Source organism: Ambystoma mexicanum, chromosome 1q (genome assembly GCF_040938575.1).
Source record: "Ambystoma mexicanum isolate Mex_15411 chromosome 1q, UKY_AmexF1_1, whole genome shotgun sequence".
In the NCBI taxonomy this organism is placed as follows: domain Eukaryota; kingdom Metazoa; phylum Chordata; class Amphibia; order Caudata; family Ambystomatidae; genus Ambystoma; species Ambystoma mexicanum.
This window is the reverse complement of record NC_090922.1, coordinates 117,149,633-117,165,416: the sequence shown is the minus strand read 5'-3', so window position 1 is coordinate 117,165,416 and position 15,784 is coordinate 117,149,633.

Here is a 15,784-nt window from a genome sequence, read left to right as displayed (position 1 = left end):
TTATGTGCATGGCATTCATGGGGAGAGGTGTGGGGTTGTAGGAGGGTCTAAGGTGCCTTACATTTTGGTGCAGAGCTTCCATGGCCTGCCCACGTCCAGGATTAACACACTGACCTTGGACATTTCCGCTCTTTCGATAAGGTGATTGGGGCCTTGTTTCCTGCAACCTTGTGGTTTAGGGGTTGAGATTCACATCTGCAACAGTGAAGGACACAGTGTTTTCTGCGGCCTACCTCAACTGATCAGTTTAGAGAGAGTTGGACTGTGGTTACCTTATTAAAATTGGTGTGGGGGTCATCAGTCCTTTTGAAGATGCCTATGAACATGAGCACCATGTTCCTTCCTGCCAGTGTTGGAGGCAGAAGTGCGTGCACAGGGTGTTTATTGGACATTTGGCTCTTCCTCTTCAGGATACTATCAGAAAACACGTGGGAACTTTGTGAGTATGCGTGTACCCATGTGTCCCACAATTAGCATGTGTCTGAGGAAGTGTGTGCATTGTGAGCTTTTGCCTGAACATTTGCCTCTATGTCTTACAAGTGCTGTGTTGAACACGTGATCAGGGAAGGATGATGACAAGAGTCTATCAATCGTGTCGTTGCATCTGATGTAAGGACACTTCTTGACTTTCATGGCTCCAAGTATGTGTGTCGCAGCAAGCTGACTGTGCCTTCTTGCTCTTTATCCCTATCTTGTTGCTGTTTGCAGAAGGTGTGGGTTATTTGTCCCAGAAAATGTATTTTTCTGTGAGGTCACAGACATTCACCTGCCATTTAGCGGTCATTGTTGATAATGCACAGTGACATTTCTGGACTGATTTGCCCCAATGCCGTGCTGTGCATGGTGACCGATACCCTTGTGCTCTCCCTGTGATGCTATCAGTGTTTGTTGTAATAAAGTCTACAGTCACCCCAGGCAATATGAACATGTGTGTGTGTGTCATACATGGTGATAGCTGCTCATCCTGATAGGCTGATCTGTGCATTGAAATTGTGAGATGTTCCAGCTTCTCTCACGTGTATGCTAAGTGGCTATGCAGGAGTGGCGGGTGCAAGGTTCATTGTGGGGAGGTGTGCCATTCCTTGGGGAACATTCAGGGAACCTGTCATTAACAGGCCCGTTGTTAGCATCATCCCCATTCCCATTGAGCCCTATGGGGGCTTAAATGGGAATGGGGATGTACCGGTTCCTGGTCCAAAGAATGGGAATTACCGGGCCCGCAAAAGTCAGCATGGTCCGGTAATTCCCTATTTTTGGGACCCGGTACCCGGTTTGGGGGTAGCCATGCCGCTAAAAACGGCATGGCTACCTCCAAACTCCTAATGAGGCCCAATGTTGTTCCATGTAATCCACTCTCCCCCTCGTGTCTCATACCATGCAGTGCATGCATGAATGCAGTGTATATCTGCATGCTCATGTCATCACCTGACCACACTATCAGTACCCTGGATTTCAACAATGTTGTGGCATCATTATTTGAGTGTTTATGTGTGCATGGATGCTTAAGCACTTTTGCACATTGTTCTTCTTGGAGTCTGCCATTACAGTGCCTTTTGTCAACAGTGTATCCCTAGGGTTTGTTTCTGTACTGTGTCCTGTCCTGCCTGCCGATGGTCCTTTCGGTGAACCTGGTCATGTTTGACCACACCCTCCATTATTGTAGATGGGATTGTACCCCATTGGGTGAAAGGCATATAGCGTCACTGCTTTTCACATGTTTTCAAGTGTCGCTTCGCAATCTGTGCATTCCTTGCTCCTTTCACTTGGGTGTCCACACTTGGCTCCCTTGTGTGCACCTCCAACCCCACCATTGCAGATATGATGATGTGTCTAGCATCCGACTTTCTAGTTGGTGGGACCAGTGCACCTTGCGAGATGCTTGGTGTCACTTCACTAGTTCTGTGTCCATCAAGTGTGCATCCCAAAGTGCAACCAATCCTATTCTTCCATTTGTACATTGTGCACTTTTGGGTAGTGAGATTTTTCTTTGTTCACTCCATGGGGACACTTTGAGACTCCAGCTCTTTTTGAACGTAATGGCCTGTCTATTTATATCCCATGTATTGTGCGTCATTTTGGGTAAGTTTCCAGCCACGACCTTGCACAATATGGATGTGTATTGCACCCAGGTACATTCTCAGATGTGTCCCAGTGTAACTCTTCCCCTACAGTGCAAGTGGCTTGTGATTGAGTGTGGTGTAGTGCTGTGTTGGCATTGGCTGCTTCATGGGGATGGATGGGTGGCGGATGTTCTAACGGGGGATGGCGTAATCTCCAAATGACTTCCGGCATGTCCGGCCGTCCAATGTTTTGTTGTCAGTCTGCAAGGTTGACGTCTTTGTTTTGGCGCTGCAGAGTCTTTGGACTGTTTGACTGCATTGTTGTTGTGTCACTATGTGTCCAGCGCTGTTTGTCATTGTTGTGTGTACCGAATGCATATGCTTGGTTATGTGTGACCAGTCTTGTGCCTTGCATGTATAGTGGTGTGGGTGAACGTGTGTACACTGTTGGGGATTTCGGTACTGGTGAAGGATACTTGGTTGTATGAGTGCTGCTGTGTGCAATAGCCCTGCTGTTGATCTCCACTTCTTCCAAAGACATCCTTTAATGTATTTTAGTTATGTGCCGTGGTGGCTGAATGGTTGTGTGTGTATGCATATCTGGAGGGTTGCCCAGAGCAATGCCAGGGGTTAAGATTAATTCTAAACCTTCCAGCCATCCCCTATTGGGTCTTGCTATAGTCACTCCGATTGGGACGGGTATGCCCAGACATGGGTCCCGTGCCTGCTGGGCCTAGAGACCCAAGCTACTCCGCACTGATGAGGGCAACTAGGCCAAAACATGTCTGGGGATGCTTGTGGTCTCGTGCAGAAGGGATGTAATCTAGCAGTTTGGGCTGGACTGCCCCTTTTGAATTGGGACTATGCCTGATTTGCATATGGCCTTTACCCTTCTGTAATGGCTTGGCAGGTGAAGAATGATGATCTGGAGGGTTGCCCAGAGGAGCAATTCCAGAGGCTAAGATTAATTCTAAACCTTCCCGCCATCACCTATTTGTTTTTGCTATGTCACCCCGAGTGGGACGGGTCCAGACGTGGGTCCCGTGCCTGCTGGGCCCAGAGACCCAAGCTACTCCTCACTGATGAGCCCCCACAAGGGCGAAACATGTTTGGGGATGCTTGTGGTCTCGTGCAGAAGGGATCTTGCCTAGCAGTTCGGCTGGACTGCCCCTTTGGGGTGGGGCAAAGCCTTATTTGCATATGGCCTTTCCCGTTCTGTAATGGCTTGGCAGGCGAAGAACAGTGGTCTGGAGGGTTGCCCAGAGCAATGCCAGTGCTTAAGATTCATTCTAAACCTTCCAGCCATCATATCTATCTTTGTTTTTGCTTTGTCACCCCGTGTGGGACGGGTATGCCCAGACGTGGGTCCCGTGCCTGCTGGGCCTAGAGACCCAAGCTACTCCTCACTGATGAGCCCCCAAAAGGGCAAAACCTGTTTGGGGATGCTTGTGGTCTCGTGCAGAAGGGATGTGGCCTAGTAGTTCGGGCTGGACTGCCCCTTTTGGGGTGGTGCCAAGCCTGATTTGCATATGTCTTTCCCCTTCTGTAACGGCTTGGCAGGCGAAGAACAGTGGTCTGGAGGGTTGCCCAGAGCAATGCCAGTGCTTAAGATTCATTCTAAACCTTCCAGCCATCATATCTATCTTTGTTTTTGCTTTGTCACCCCGTGTGGGACGGGTATGCCCAGACATGGGTCCCGTGCCTGCTGGGCCCAGAGACCCAAGCTACTCCTCACTGATGAGCCCCCACAAGGGTGAAACATGTTTGGGGATGCTTGTGGTCTCGTGCAGAAGGGATGATGCCTTGCAGTTCGGGCTGGAATGCCCCTTTGGGGTGGGGCCAAGCCTTATTTGCATATGACCTTTCCCGTTCTGTAATGGCTTGGCAGGCGAAGAACAGTGGTCTGGAGGGTTGCCCAGAGCAATGCCAGTGCTTAAGATTCATTCTAAACCTTCCAGCCATCATATCTACCTTTGTTTTTGCTTTGTCACCCCGTGTGGGACGGGTATGCCCAGACGTGGGTCCCGTGCCTGCTGGGCCTAGAGACCCAAGCTACTCCTCACTGATGAGCCCCCAAAAGGGCAAAACCTGTTTGGGGATGCTTGTGGTCTCGTGCAGAAGGGATGTGGCCTAGTAGTTCGGGCTGGACTGCCCCTTTTGGGGTGGTGCCAAGCCTGATTTGCATATGGTCTTTCCCCTTCTGTAATGGCTCAGCAGGCGAAGAACGGTGGTCTGGAGGGTTGCCCAGAGCAATGCCAGTGGTTAAGATTCATTTTAAACCTTCCAGCCATTATATCTTTGTTTTGGCTGATGATGTTATGTGTATTGATTGACATAAAAACGTGTTAAAGCTGTTACTAGTAATTTCACAACTTTAACAAGAGCCCAAAGGAAATCAGACATAATACAAGTATAACATCATTTATGCACGCTGATGATGTTAAACATATTGTTTGGCGTATACAGCTATTGAAGCTGTAAAGCGCATCACATTTACGCAGCCCTACATACATTACATCAACTGTACATGGCTAATTGTAAAAGGTATATTATCATGAAAACAGGACACACTTTGAAATGTTTAAGTGGCCAGCAAGGATGCATTTTAATGTAACGTGTATACATGAATACGCTTATGATGTGTATTGTTGGTTTCATGTTTTCTTTATTGTATGTTGATTATTAATAATAATGTATGTGTTTTAGTTCACAAAGAATCTTTACAAAATGCATTATTTAAATTCAAATCCAAATTCACACTTACATACTTACATAACAATTGAAAAGCCAAAAAACATGTATCATTGTAAAATCATTCAAATATTAAATGTCTAAAACACTAAATCATCAAAACAAATCTGTTGATTATGATATTTGTACTGTTTAGCATACACACTTGTATGTTATAATTGTAATGACATTTTTTTAAATATTTAATGTCATACTGTTTTGCAAACACAAATGTATATTAGAATTGTAATGACATTTGGCAAATATTTACTAAGCCTAATGGATAACTCTTTAGCATAAACACTAGAGAGGTTACTAAGTGTATGAAGTGTGTAAAATAAATAGCATGCTACCGAATACATTCGTATTAGCATTTCATATATAGTGCTATTAACAGTACGCTACTTCATACATTTGCATTAGCATTTCATATGTGGTGCTATATAGTATTACTAAAGTAACTGAATATAGAATACACATTTGTCGAAGCTATGCAGCATATTAAGCGAATTAACTTGTTGAACAACTGAATAGTATTTTCAAATATAATTGTATACAAATGTATACAATTGTATTTTGTAGTTCAAATATATTGGGATATTGCATTATTAAATAAGTAACTAAAAGGGTTGGCTTTATTTTTTTTTTAAATGTTCACATTTAAAGAATTGTTGCTTTCAATGCAAAAGTAGATTTTCTAATAAATATTGCACTAATCTGGCTCCTTTGAAGCATCTAACAGATTGGTTGTTGACATGTTCATATTTGCTGCAATAAAATTGGAATACATGACTTATTTTAAAAGTATGAAATTATAGAATTACAAGTTTATAATTAGTTATAATACTAGTGGTTATGTTTATGTAGAATGTATATAAGTTTGTAAAGGGTACTTACTTTGTAGTCACACTGGTCACTGTCTTCAATTGAAGTGTTTAATATTGTTAATAGGCGTGGTTGGAAAAGTTCTGCATTTGGGAGTGGTGTAAAGCACAAATCGTATGTGCGTTTGTTGTAATATAAGTTTGGCTGAGTGTTACTGTATGATGATTGGTTAGTGTACATTAACCATGTGCAGCTAGTAGTAATTTGCACATGTGCTTGTAAATAAAAAAGTGTTTTTGGGAAACAAAGTTGACATTGCAGTTTTTTCAAAATTAAAAACATCAGGTAAATGTATAAGCAAATGTGAAGTGTATGTATAATGTATATTAACTTAATAATTGTCTCCATCCAGAATGCAAGTGTATTTATCATTACGCATGCATGCAACTTTGTAGTGTTGCAGCATCATTCCAGTCAAGTGAGTTTAAGGATTGGTGCAGCATTATTACAGTATACATGCAAACAATGTTTGTATGTCAAGTTATGCATATTGTACGTTAGGCAGGCATGCACTTATGGTGTTTTGTACATTTTGCAAATTATTGCAGTTCACGATTTGCATGCTTGTCTGTATATTTTTCTGAACGTATCTTACATTATGCATGTGACTGTATATGTGTTTTTATTGTCGTTTCTGTTTTGCATGCTTCACATATCTTTAATTACACATGGGCTTGTATATATATATTTTCACAAGTGTATGGTGATTGAAAGCATTACATTTTTTCTTTAAAGGTAGTGAAAAACTGTGCTAATATCTGGAGAGTCTTGGGTTTATTGGTTGGCACATTAAGTGAGGCAATTGCTAACTGTTCATCATTTGGTAAAATGAATGTGGAATGGCATGGCGATCACAGTGGAAAATGGTAAGACATAATTGTCAAACTTGTAATTATATCAGTGGTACAAATCGTATTTTATTTTAATACCCGCTGCAGGAAAGGATTTGGGCTACTGAAGAGGAACTGAAATATGTTTTGACATTCAAACCGAATTGGTACACCTAGCAGGATTATTTTCAGAATCAAACATTTTCTTTTCAAGTTTGGCAGCATGTAAAATTTGGATGCGTGGCACTGTGAATAATCATAAAATCAAAAATGTAAATAAATGTGTATATACATTTCCAGTTCCACATGGCCTACATTTTCTTTTTCACCAGAACAATAAAAGTCATATTGACAGTATTTTTAGGGTGGATGGAGTACATTTAAGTAATGAGAGAAATTGTTTATTTTTAGCCAATATCATTGAGGGTCTACTTGCTTTAGTTATACTGTAATGTGTACGCAGTGGGGCTGAGTGTGTATGTTGTATGTGGTTATGATAATGTTTGCTGCATTTTGTTGCTTCAATTATGTTGCTTTAGTGTATGTTGTAATGCTAACAAAGTGCATTTGAGTGTGTATGCTGTGTCTGGTTATGATCATGTTGGCTGCATATTGTTGCTTGAATATAAATTCCCTTCCTTGAGTGTATGTTTGTAATGTGTACGCAGTGGGGGTGAGTGAGTATGCCTTGTGGTCATGATAATGTAGGCTGCATATTGTTGCTTGGCGTATGTATTTCCTTGCTTGAGTTTATGTTTATAATGTGTAATGGGTGAGGGTGTGTGTGTGTGTATGTTGTGTGTGTGTTCATGATAATGCTGGCTGCATATTGTTGCTGGAATTATGCATTTTGTTGCATCAGTGTATGTTGGAATGTGTACCAAGTGAGGGTAAGTGGTGATGCTGTGTGTTGCCATGATAATGTTGGCTGCATATTGTTGGTGGAGGTATGTATTTCCTTGCTTTGGTGTATGTTTAAATGTGTACCCAGTCGGGTGAGTGTGTATGCTGTGTGCAGTCATGATAATGTTGACTGCACATTGTTGCTTGAATTATGTATTTCCTTGCTTGAGTGTATGCTTGCAATGTGTACCTAGTGGGAGTGAGTGTGTATGTTGTGTGAGGTCATGATAATGTTGGCTGCATATTGTTGCTGGAATCATGTATTTCCTTTCTTTAGTGTACATTTGTATACATAGTGTGGGTGAGTGTGTATGCTGTGTGATTGTTGTTTGTGGGTTGTGTGTGGTTATGGCTGTTGTGCTTAAGATTGTCTTGATTGCTGCGCATACTGTTGGCATGTAGTTTTACTTGGTTCGTATTGTTTTCGGTCAGAAATCTTTGTTGTCATTGTGCAAATGCGTCATAAACAGATACATTTCCATCATTAATATCTCAAAATTGGCCAAGTATTTTCCCCAAAAATGTTCTGTGCACCAATTCCACGTAACATCTAGGCGCCTGCAAAAAATATGAAAAAATCAAATCGTCCAATTTTGAGATTTTTGGGCAGAACAAAAATATTTACAGGGTAATTCATGGAATAAATGTGCGCCGAAAAGGGGAGCGCAAGTGTGAAAAACGCAGCGCATGCATGCTAAAGCCACACGCGCAGCCGTTCGTCGATTCATGTAATGCGCTGCGCATGTAAACTCTGGGATGTTCGCCAAATCCGTGGGTGGCGAACGCGGGCACACACGCACCACACGCTGTGCTCAAAGCGCACGGGGAAAGCGCACAACATGGAGCGCACACAAGAAAAGTGGGCGTAACACGGGGCAAAACACGCGGAATGGGGAACAGCGCGTGAAAATGTGGGGGTTATGGGGAAGTACGGGAGGAAATGCTCGCAACTCCCACATCCGTGCTAACAACACGTATTCATGGAATCGAACAGGGGAAATCTGTGCGCCAAAAAATACGCGCACAGGCCTAAACATGTCCGCCACACGAAGGCAGGCGGTAGCTTCCCTGAGCATAACAAAAGTGTGCGCAAACAAAAAACACGTATATACAGCTACGATGAATGTCCCATTCTGTGGCCCCCGAGGAGAAATGACGTGTCACGCAACGCACATAAAAGCAAGAAAAAGAGATAAGCAACCCCTGTAGCCCACGTGCGTGTAAAAAACACATGCAGTACACTGTGGCAGCCAAGAACCCCAAAAATATGTACGTGATCAACACGCAGGCTAGTATGAGCGGAAAAAAAGGGGTACGTGACAAACAGGGTCACCCGCAGTGGGAAAAATAGCATGTGCGACTCACTGTCTGCCTTGCGTGTAGAAGAAGAACACGTAGCCAACACCCACCCGCTGTGAAGTAATCGCGTGTCAACCCCAACGCCTGGAAAACACACGCACCGCTTTCCACAAAAAGCACGTACAGAGTGATGGAAACCCACATGGGACCCTCAACCCGTTGCAGGGAAACACCCGCGCGTGTTATGTCACATACGCGCTTACGCGCTAAGGGCCTTTCCTCAAATTACATGCTGACGTGCAGTTTTTTCACGTGCCAAAACACTCCGTATCAAGTTGGCCACATGACAACACATGGAACACCACGCTCCTGCCCAGAAAGCCGATTTACTGCCCCCGAGAGCCCCGAGCAGCCTCCCACGAGCCAACTGCTGCTACCTGCTTGCCTGCTGCCACCGTGCCCTGCCATTTGGTGCCTGCACATCTGCCATCTGCAGGGGTCCAGTAGCTGTGACCACCCCTGCTGGAACAGAAGGCTCCCGACTGGTGTTCCAGCACTCCACAGCCCAGCCCCAGGACCGAGTTGAACAACCGACACCTGCCTCGGGGGTCACCATGTCGGGGCAAACACCATCAGAGACCACTGGTGACCCCCAGCCAGAGAGGCTGAGGGCTACCAGCTTCAGTGACAAGGAAATTGGTATCCTGGTGGAGCAAGTTCTGGGGAATTATGATGACCTCTTCACACCATTGCATGCCGACAAGGAAGGACGGGAGAGGATCTGGGAGGACATAGTGGGTGCTATCAACGCGGAGGGGGTGTCACCCTGTGACATCAAACACGTCCGGAAGCGCTGGGAGGACTACAAATCCAGGACCCTCAAGAAGGCCCGGTGTCTCTTGGAGGCACCGGATGCAGTGGGGCACCGGGCTCATCTTACCACCCAGCAGATGAGGGTCCTGGAGCGCATTCGCCCAGCGCTTCACCACCAGATCCTCAGGATGCAGGCCCGTCTGGAGTCGAGCGGTAAGTGGCCATACATTCACGTTTGAAACAGTGCATGTTGAAGCGTGTTGGTAGTTAGCTACTCGGCTGCATGTGTGACATGGGTCATGTATGGATGTGTGTGTGCAGGGAAATGATGGTGCAGCATGTGAGTCTAGTCAGGCGTGACCCACATGGATGGTGTATGTGTTACAATGCATCATGCTGAGCAGAATGCGGAATGCACACATGTATGCATGTATGTGTCTGTACCTTGACATGTTTGTGGTGTGATAGATGTGTGCTGCTGTCATGGTCATGCATGATGTGCATGGCCGTGTGTCAGAGTAGTGTGTGCACCATGCGTGCATGACACATGTCCGTGACGATGTGTTGAATCACTGATACAGCCTACTCATCCTTGTATCCACTGTGTCTGTGGGCATACGGGGCCAGATGCATGACCCTCTGGTGATGCGTGTGCATGTGATCAGTATGTCCCATGATGCATGTGAGTTTCAGCCCACCATTGGATGTATGTACAGTGCGGTGGACATGGATGCAGGTTTGTGTTGCTTGTGCCATGCCGGTTCCTGCATGTGTGTTGCCTGCACGGACCCATGTTTTTTGGGAGACATGATGGAAGTGACCTTTGACAGTGCCACTCATGTGCTATTGCTTCCTGTCTAGGGGACTATTGTACAGTACCCTGATGCTTGTGTTCTATGTCTCCCGCTACACAGCGGCGAGTGAAGAAGAGGGCGGAGAAGGCGCTGTGTAGCAATGCGGCGGGTATGCCTACACCGGCCGTCGACGCAAGGCCCAGTCACCATCCCAGGATTTACCATCATCCGGGAGAGAGGGGACTCGTGCCGCGTCTGTCACTACAGCTGCTGCGGAAGGGGCGGTTGAGCCATCACAGGAGCTTGCGATGGCGGAAGACAGTGTGGAGCCATCCAGGTTGGAGGTGTGCACAGAGAAGGAGGAGGCCGCTATTGAGCCGCACATGGGGCCTGGTTGGGGTGGTACCAATGGTGCAAGTGGTGCAGTCCAGGGGCAAGGGCAGGAGGCAGCACAGGTCACTGTGGAGGGTCCTGTGCATGTCACTGACACTGAGACTGCACCACCATGCACCAGCAGGGATGCCCCATCCCAGGCCCGTCCGCAGATAGGGGGGAGGGCCACGTCATCTGGCACTCCTCTACCAGCGGACAAGGGGACCCATGACCGTATGGAGTCCGTCCTGATTGGTGTCGTGTTTCGCATGCGTGACATTCGTGATGACGTGCGTGATTCCTGGGGGGACCACGGACGTCATCACAAAGAGGTGCGTGCCGACGTGGCCCAGTTGGGAGGGGCCATGGTCGGGGGTTTCCTACATGTATCGGGCACACTGGCGGCCCTCTCCTCCTCTGTGCAGACTATGCGCCAGTCGTTCTCCATTACGTCTTCCGGCCCAGATGCCACCAGGGCCCCCTGTGGACCTGTCCCGGCCAATGCAGCCAGCTCGGTGGAGATCCCATCCCTGCCACAGTCGGGAGTCGGATGTCCAGCAGGGGTGGACACCCCAGCAACTGGATCCCAGCAGATGGAGGATGTACCGGCATCATCGGGCAGAGCACGTGCACGACGGCACCGGTGGATTCCATCAGCCCGGATGCCGTCATGCTGGCAGAGGCAGTTGCGTCAGAGGCAGTGGCAGGCTCAGCGTCAGAGGCATCATGGCTCGGGGCTATCAACATCAGAGGGGCAGGCATCGGTCGGAGGGTAGGAGGACCCTGGAATGGGAGTGTCTTCTGTGTGGCAGCGGTTGGGCCAGCGGATAGATGAGGAGCGGTGGTGGGCGGAGGAGGCACGGCTCACTATGGTCAGGGCGGAGAACTCCATGCGCAGGGCATTGAGGCGGGCTGAGTGCCTCGAGGCAACTCGTAGGGAGTTGGAACAGGCCATGACTGCATCCCTGCGAGACCTCGAGGACAGGGAAGAGGCCCACCGCCGGGACATCGACGTGGAGTTCGATGATGCCTTGGCCCGGAACATCACTGAGTGAATCGTAGGACTTGCCCGCCGTCATTGTATATAGTTCATTAGTCTTAGGTTTCCTTTGTTTTTCTTTTATTTTGGATTAATGGACATTGCTCCACTGTGTATATAGTTTTTCCTTCATAGGACTTTTTTGTAGGTTTCCTTTTGTTTGTGGATCATGGACCATTTGGACTTCCATTGTATATAGTTGCAGACTTGTACATACTTTCTTTTTCTATATTCCCATGGATCAATGGTTTTCTTTTATTTGGATTATGATTTTTTTTATGGACATTGAGAATGGACCACTTTTTTATTGTACATGATTTTTCTTTTTTTTACTTCATTGGATTTACAATTTTTTTTTTAATCTGTCATTGTACGTTGATTTTCATTTTACAATTCCTCCAAGTCAGTTCATTATGTTTTTAATACATTTTTTTGGTGTTGTGTTCTGTCATTGGTTTTGTGCATGTCTCATTGAACATTTCATCAGTCATGTGTTGCCACTGTGTGGCTCTATTGTGCATTCCTGCATGGGCATGGTGGTTCATTAAGACTATCATGGCATGAGTAATTTGGGAGTGGGTTCTGTGAATGGTTGCATGCTTGGACTGGGGGGCAAGGGGGATTAGGGTTGGCTTTGGGGACACGGCTCTGTTTTGTTAGGACATGTTGTTTGTTGGGACATGAGTCGGGCCTGCTGGCAGGTGCCGTCACTGCTGGGTGGGCGCGGGTGTAGGGGGACATGAGTCAGGGCCTGCTGGCAGGTGCCCGTCACTGCTGGGTGGGTGGGGGTGCAGGGGGACATGAGTCGCGGCCTGCTGGCAGGTGGCCATCAATGGTGGGTGGGGCATGTGTTAGGGCTCACAAGTGCATTGTGCCATGTGGGCTGCCTGCCGGGCATGCCCAGGGTGGATGGGCTGCCTGCGGGGCATGCCCAGGGTGGCTGGGTTGCCTGCGGGGCGTGTGTGTAGTTTTACACATGACAGGCCTGGCGCGAGCGGGGTACGTGTATTCTGAGGCGTGAATGTGAAGTTTTACAGGCTATTGGCCTAGCGCGAGCGGGGTACGTGTATACTGAGGGGTGCGTGTGAAGTTTTACATGCGAAAGGCCTGGCGCGAGCGGGGTACGTGTATTCTGAGTGGTGCGCTGGGAGTTTTACACGCTATTGGCCTAGCGCGAGCGGGGTACGCATATTCCGAGGGTGCGCCTGTAAATTTTCACACTTTTGGCTGCCGTGAGCGGGGTACGCGTGGTATTTTCACACGATTACAGTGTACCGGCCCTGTAAACTGGTGCAGGGTTAGCGCAGCCCTTTGCGCTGCATTGGGGATTTCAATGTCTTTTCCTTGTGCAAGGGGCGTTCTTGGGGGCGTAACTGGCGCTGCGGGATGTTCTCTGCGCCAGCGAACAAAATGGCTTGATAATTCCATGAATACGCGGTGCGTCAGAATGCTGTTTAGTGAACACGGCTGGCGTACGCTGGCGCACACTCCCTCTCTGCGCTGCTCGCATGCGCTGCCTCTACGCTGAAATCTATAAATTACCATCTTAGTTTTCCTACTGGAAAACCCCATGGTCAAAGTTGTTCAAAATGCAATCAAATTAAAGCAATTTAAACCATGAAGCTGTTAATGTAGAAATCTGGAATTTTGCATGCACAGGCGACTGACGCTGTCCAGTCATTTGGTCGACAGACAAATGGTCGACGCAATTTGGTCGAAAGACAAATGGTTGAATTTTTTTTTATTTTCATATATATTTTTCAGGTTTTCGTTTAGGAAAAAAAAGGTTTTTTTAGCAAAAAAAGGGGGTTGGGGGGAGCCCCCGACCCCCCCAAAAAACAAAAAAAAGTGAAAATACAACAAAAAGAAATTCGACCATTTGTCTTTCGACCAAATTGCGTCGACCATTTGTCCTGTCGACCTTTTTTTCCACCAAATGACCTGTAACCGCGACTGACTTGACATGTTACTCTGGAACATGTTCTGATTTTTGCCTGCAAGCATTCGAAAGTTATTGAGAAAAGTAATTTTCTGAAATTCCATAGAGACTTCACCTTAACTATGCCTTGTAGTACCTCAAAGGCATAATATCATAAAATATATGTATATATTTTATAGGGTGGTGGTCGCTGCACTATAGTTAAGTTTGGTATCAAGTTCCATAGGAAGCCTGAACATTGAATTGCTAATAACTTTTGACTTGCATGACGGATTTGTCTGATATTTTGCAAAACGTTTGTCCCGCCCCCCAGACTGGAAACTTTGGGAAGGATTTGTTAAAAAATGAAAAAGTTATTAAGAAAGCAAAAAAACACTGTTTTCATCATGCACCCATTTGTTTACCCATGGAGAAAATGTCAAAATGTCTGCGCAGCACACAGCAAAAACCACTGGACAGAACTGGACCAGGTATAAAACAACTTGGGCACGTAGCATTGACTCAATTTCCTGGAGGGCTTGGGGTTATTCGTCCAGAAGTTGTTAAAATATTTGACAGGGAAGGGGGTGCCCCCTTCTCCCAAAATTATAGTTATATATATATATATATGTCCCACAAAGCATCAGCAAAGCTTTTCAGAAATGAAAAGAAAAAGATGCCATTTCCTTTTTTTTTGCTCGATGAGAGATATAACCACGGTTATAACAGGTATAATTGGGGTTAGCCGAAAAATAAAGGTGAAAAAAATGCAATTTAGAGAAGGAACAAGTATGAAATGGCATCAGGCTAGAAGTGGGCAGGGGGAAAGAGGACATCATGTGAAATTGGGGAGTTGGGGGAGGGATGGGGAACAAGTTCCGAGCTTGGACATTTTTGCATAACGGATAACCGTGGTTATAATAGAAAATGTGATCGGGAATGAAAGTGCGACGAGTGTTGGGGGATGGGAGAGGGCAAAAAGAACTTGAGCAGTGTGGGGGTAAGCATGACCTGAGGAGGGGGCACTTAGTGAGTGCCTGGGAGGGCAAGAAAGAGATGGGATTTTGCACACTTTTTAATGATAACCGTTGTTATTTGTAGTACATAGCTATTATAGGGGGGTATACTAACAGTAGTTATGCAAAAAAGGTTTCATTTTTAAAATGCAGTTAAAAAATTAGATTATTAAAAAATATATACTTTTACAGCTAAACTGAGGTGGGGTAATGAGTGTGGCCGAGGGCTATAGCTGCTGAGTTACCTTAAGGAACCGAATGTTGCAATGTGTAAAGTGGACACAGCCAAAGGTCATGGCTAATGGGGCCAAAGAAAACCTATTGGGGCAACATGCCAAGGGGCCACAGCGAAAGGCCAGTTTAACTCAGCGTGTTTCCTTTGCAAAGGCCATGACCACATACATATTATAAGAGAGGAGATTCACAACTGCTGAATTTCTATGGATTTCTTGCGCTAAATCTGTGTAACTTAATTGCACATTAACTAAGTTTTTTCCAGTGACTACATATACACATATACATGAACATAGACATAGATAAGAAAATCTCTCTGTTAGATATGTTCTGCCAAATTAAGTACTTGAGGAATGATATATGAATGGTTGAATAGGACGAAATCCCTTAATTTTCTTTCATTGTTTATTATTTTTGCTATGTTTTGCTAATTTCTGCATATTTGTCACTGTGGAATGAGCTCTTTAGCCATGCCATTGCAAGGGCAGAAGTAATTAGGAACATGGTGAGAATAGTTGTGGCTAAACAAGGAAACACAATCAGAGCACAGGTTAATAATAGCATCCTGTTGGCCAAATATGGCAACTCCATTGTTTTGTGGGGAAGATTTTTTTTTAGTCTTGATGCCCAACTCAAGAGAGTGGGTGTAAGCGGAAGAAGGTGCTGACAGGAAACCGATCCTCCTGCCAAATAGCTTCCCAGTGGCGCTCGACACCTCGACAATGGAAACATTATCCAGCAGCCCGTCTCGCTATGACAGGAGTCTGCAGCCTGCAGCTCTCCAAATATTTTAGTCCCACAATCCGATTCCTCATTATTGACTATGCTGCCTTGGCTGATGGCAGTTGTAGTCGAAAACATCTGGAGAGCCGGGACTCATTAAGGGTTTGG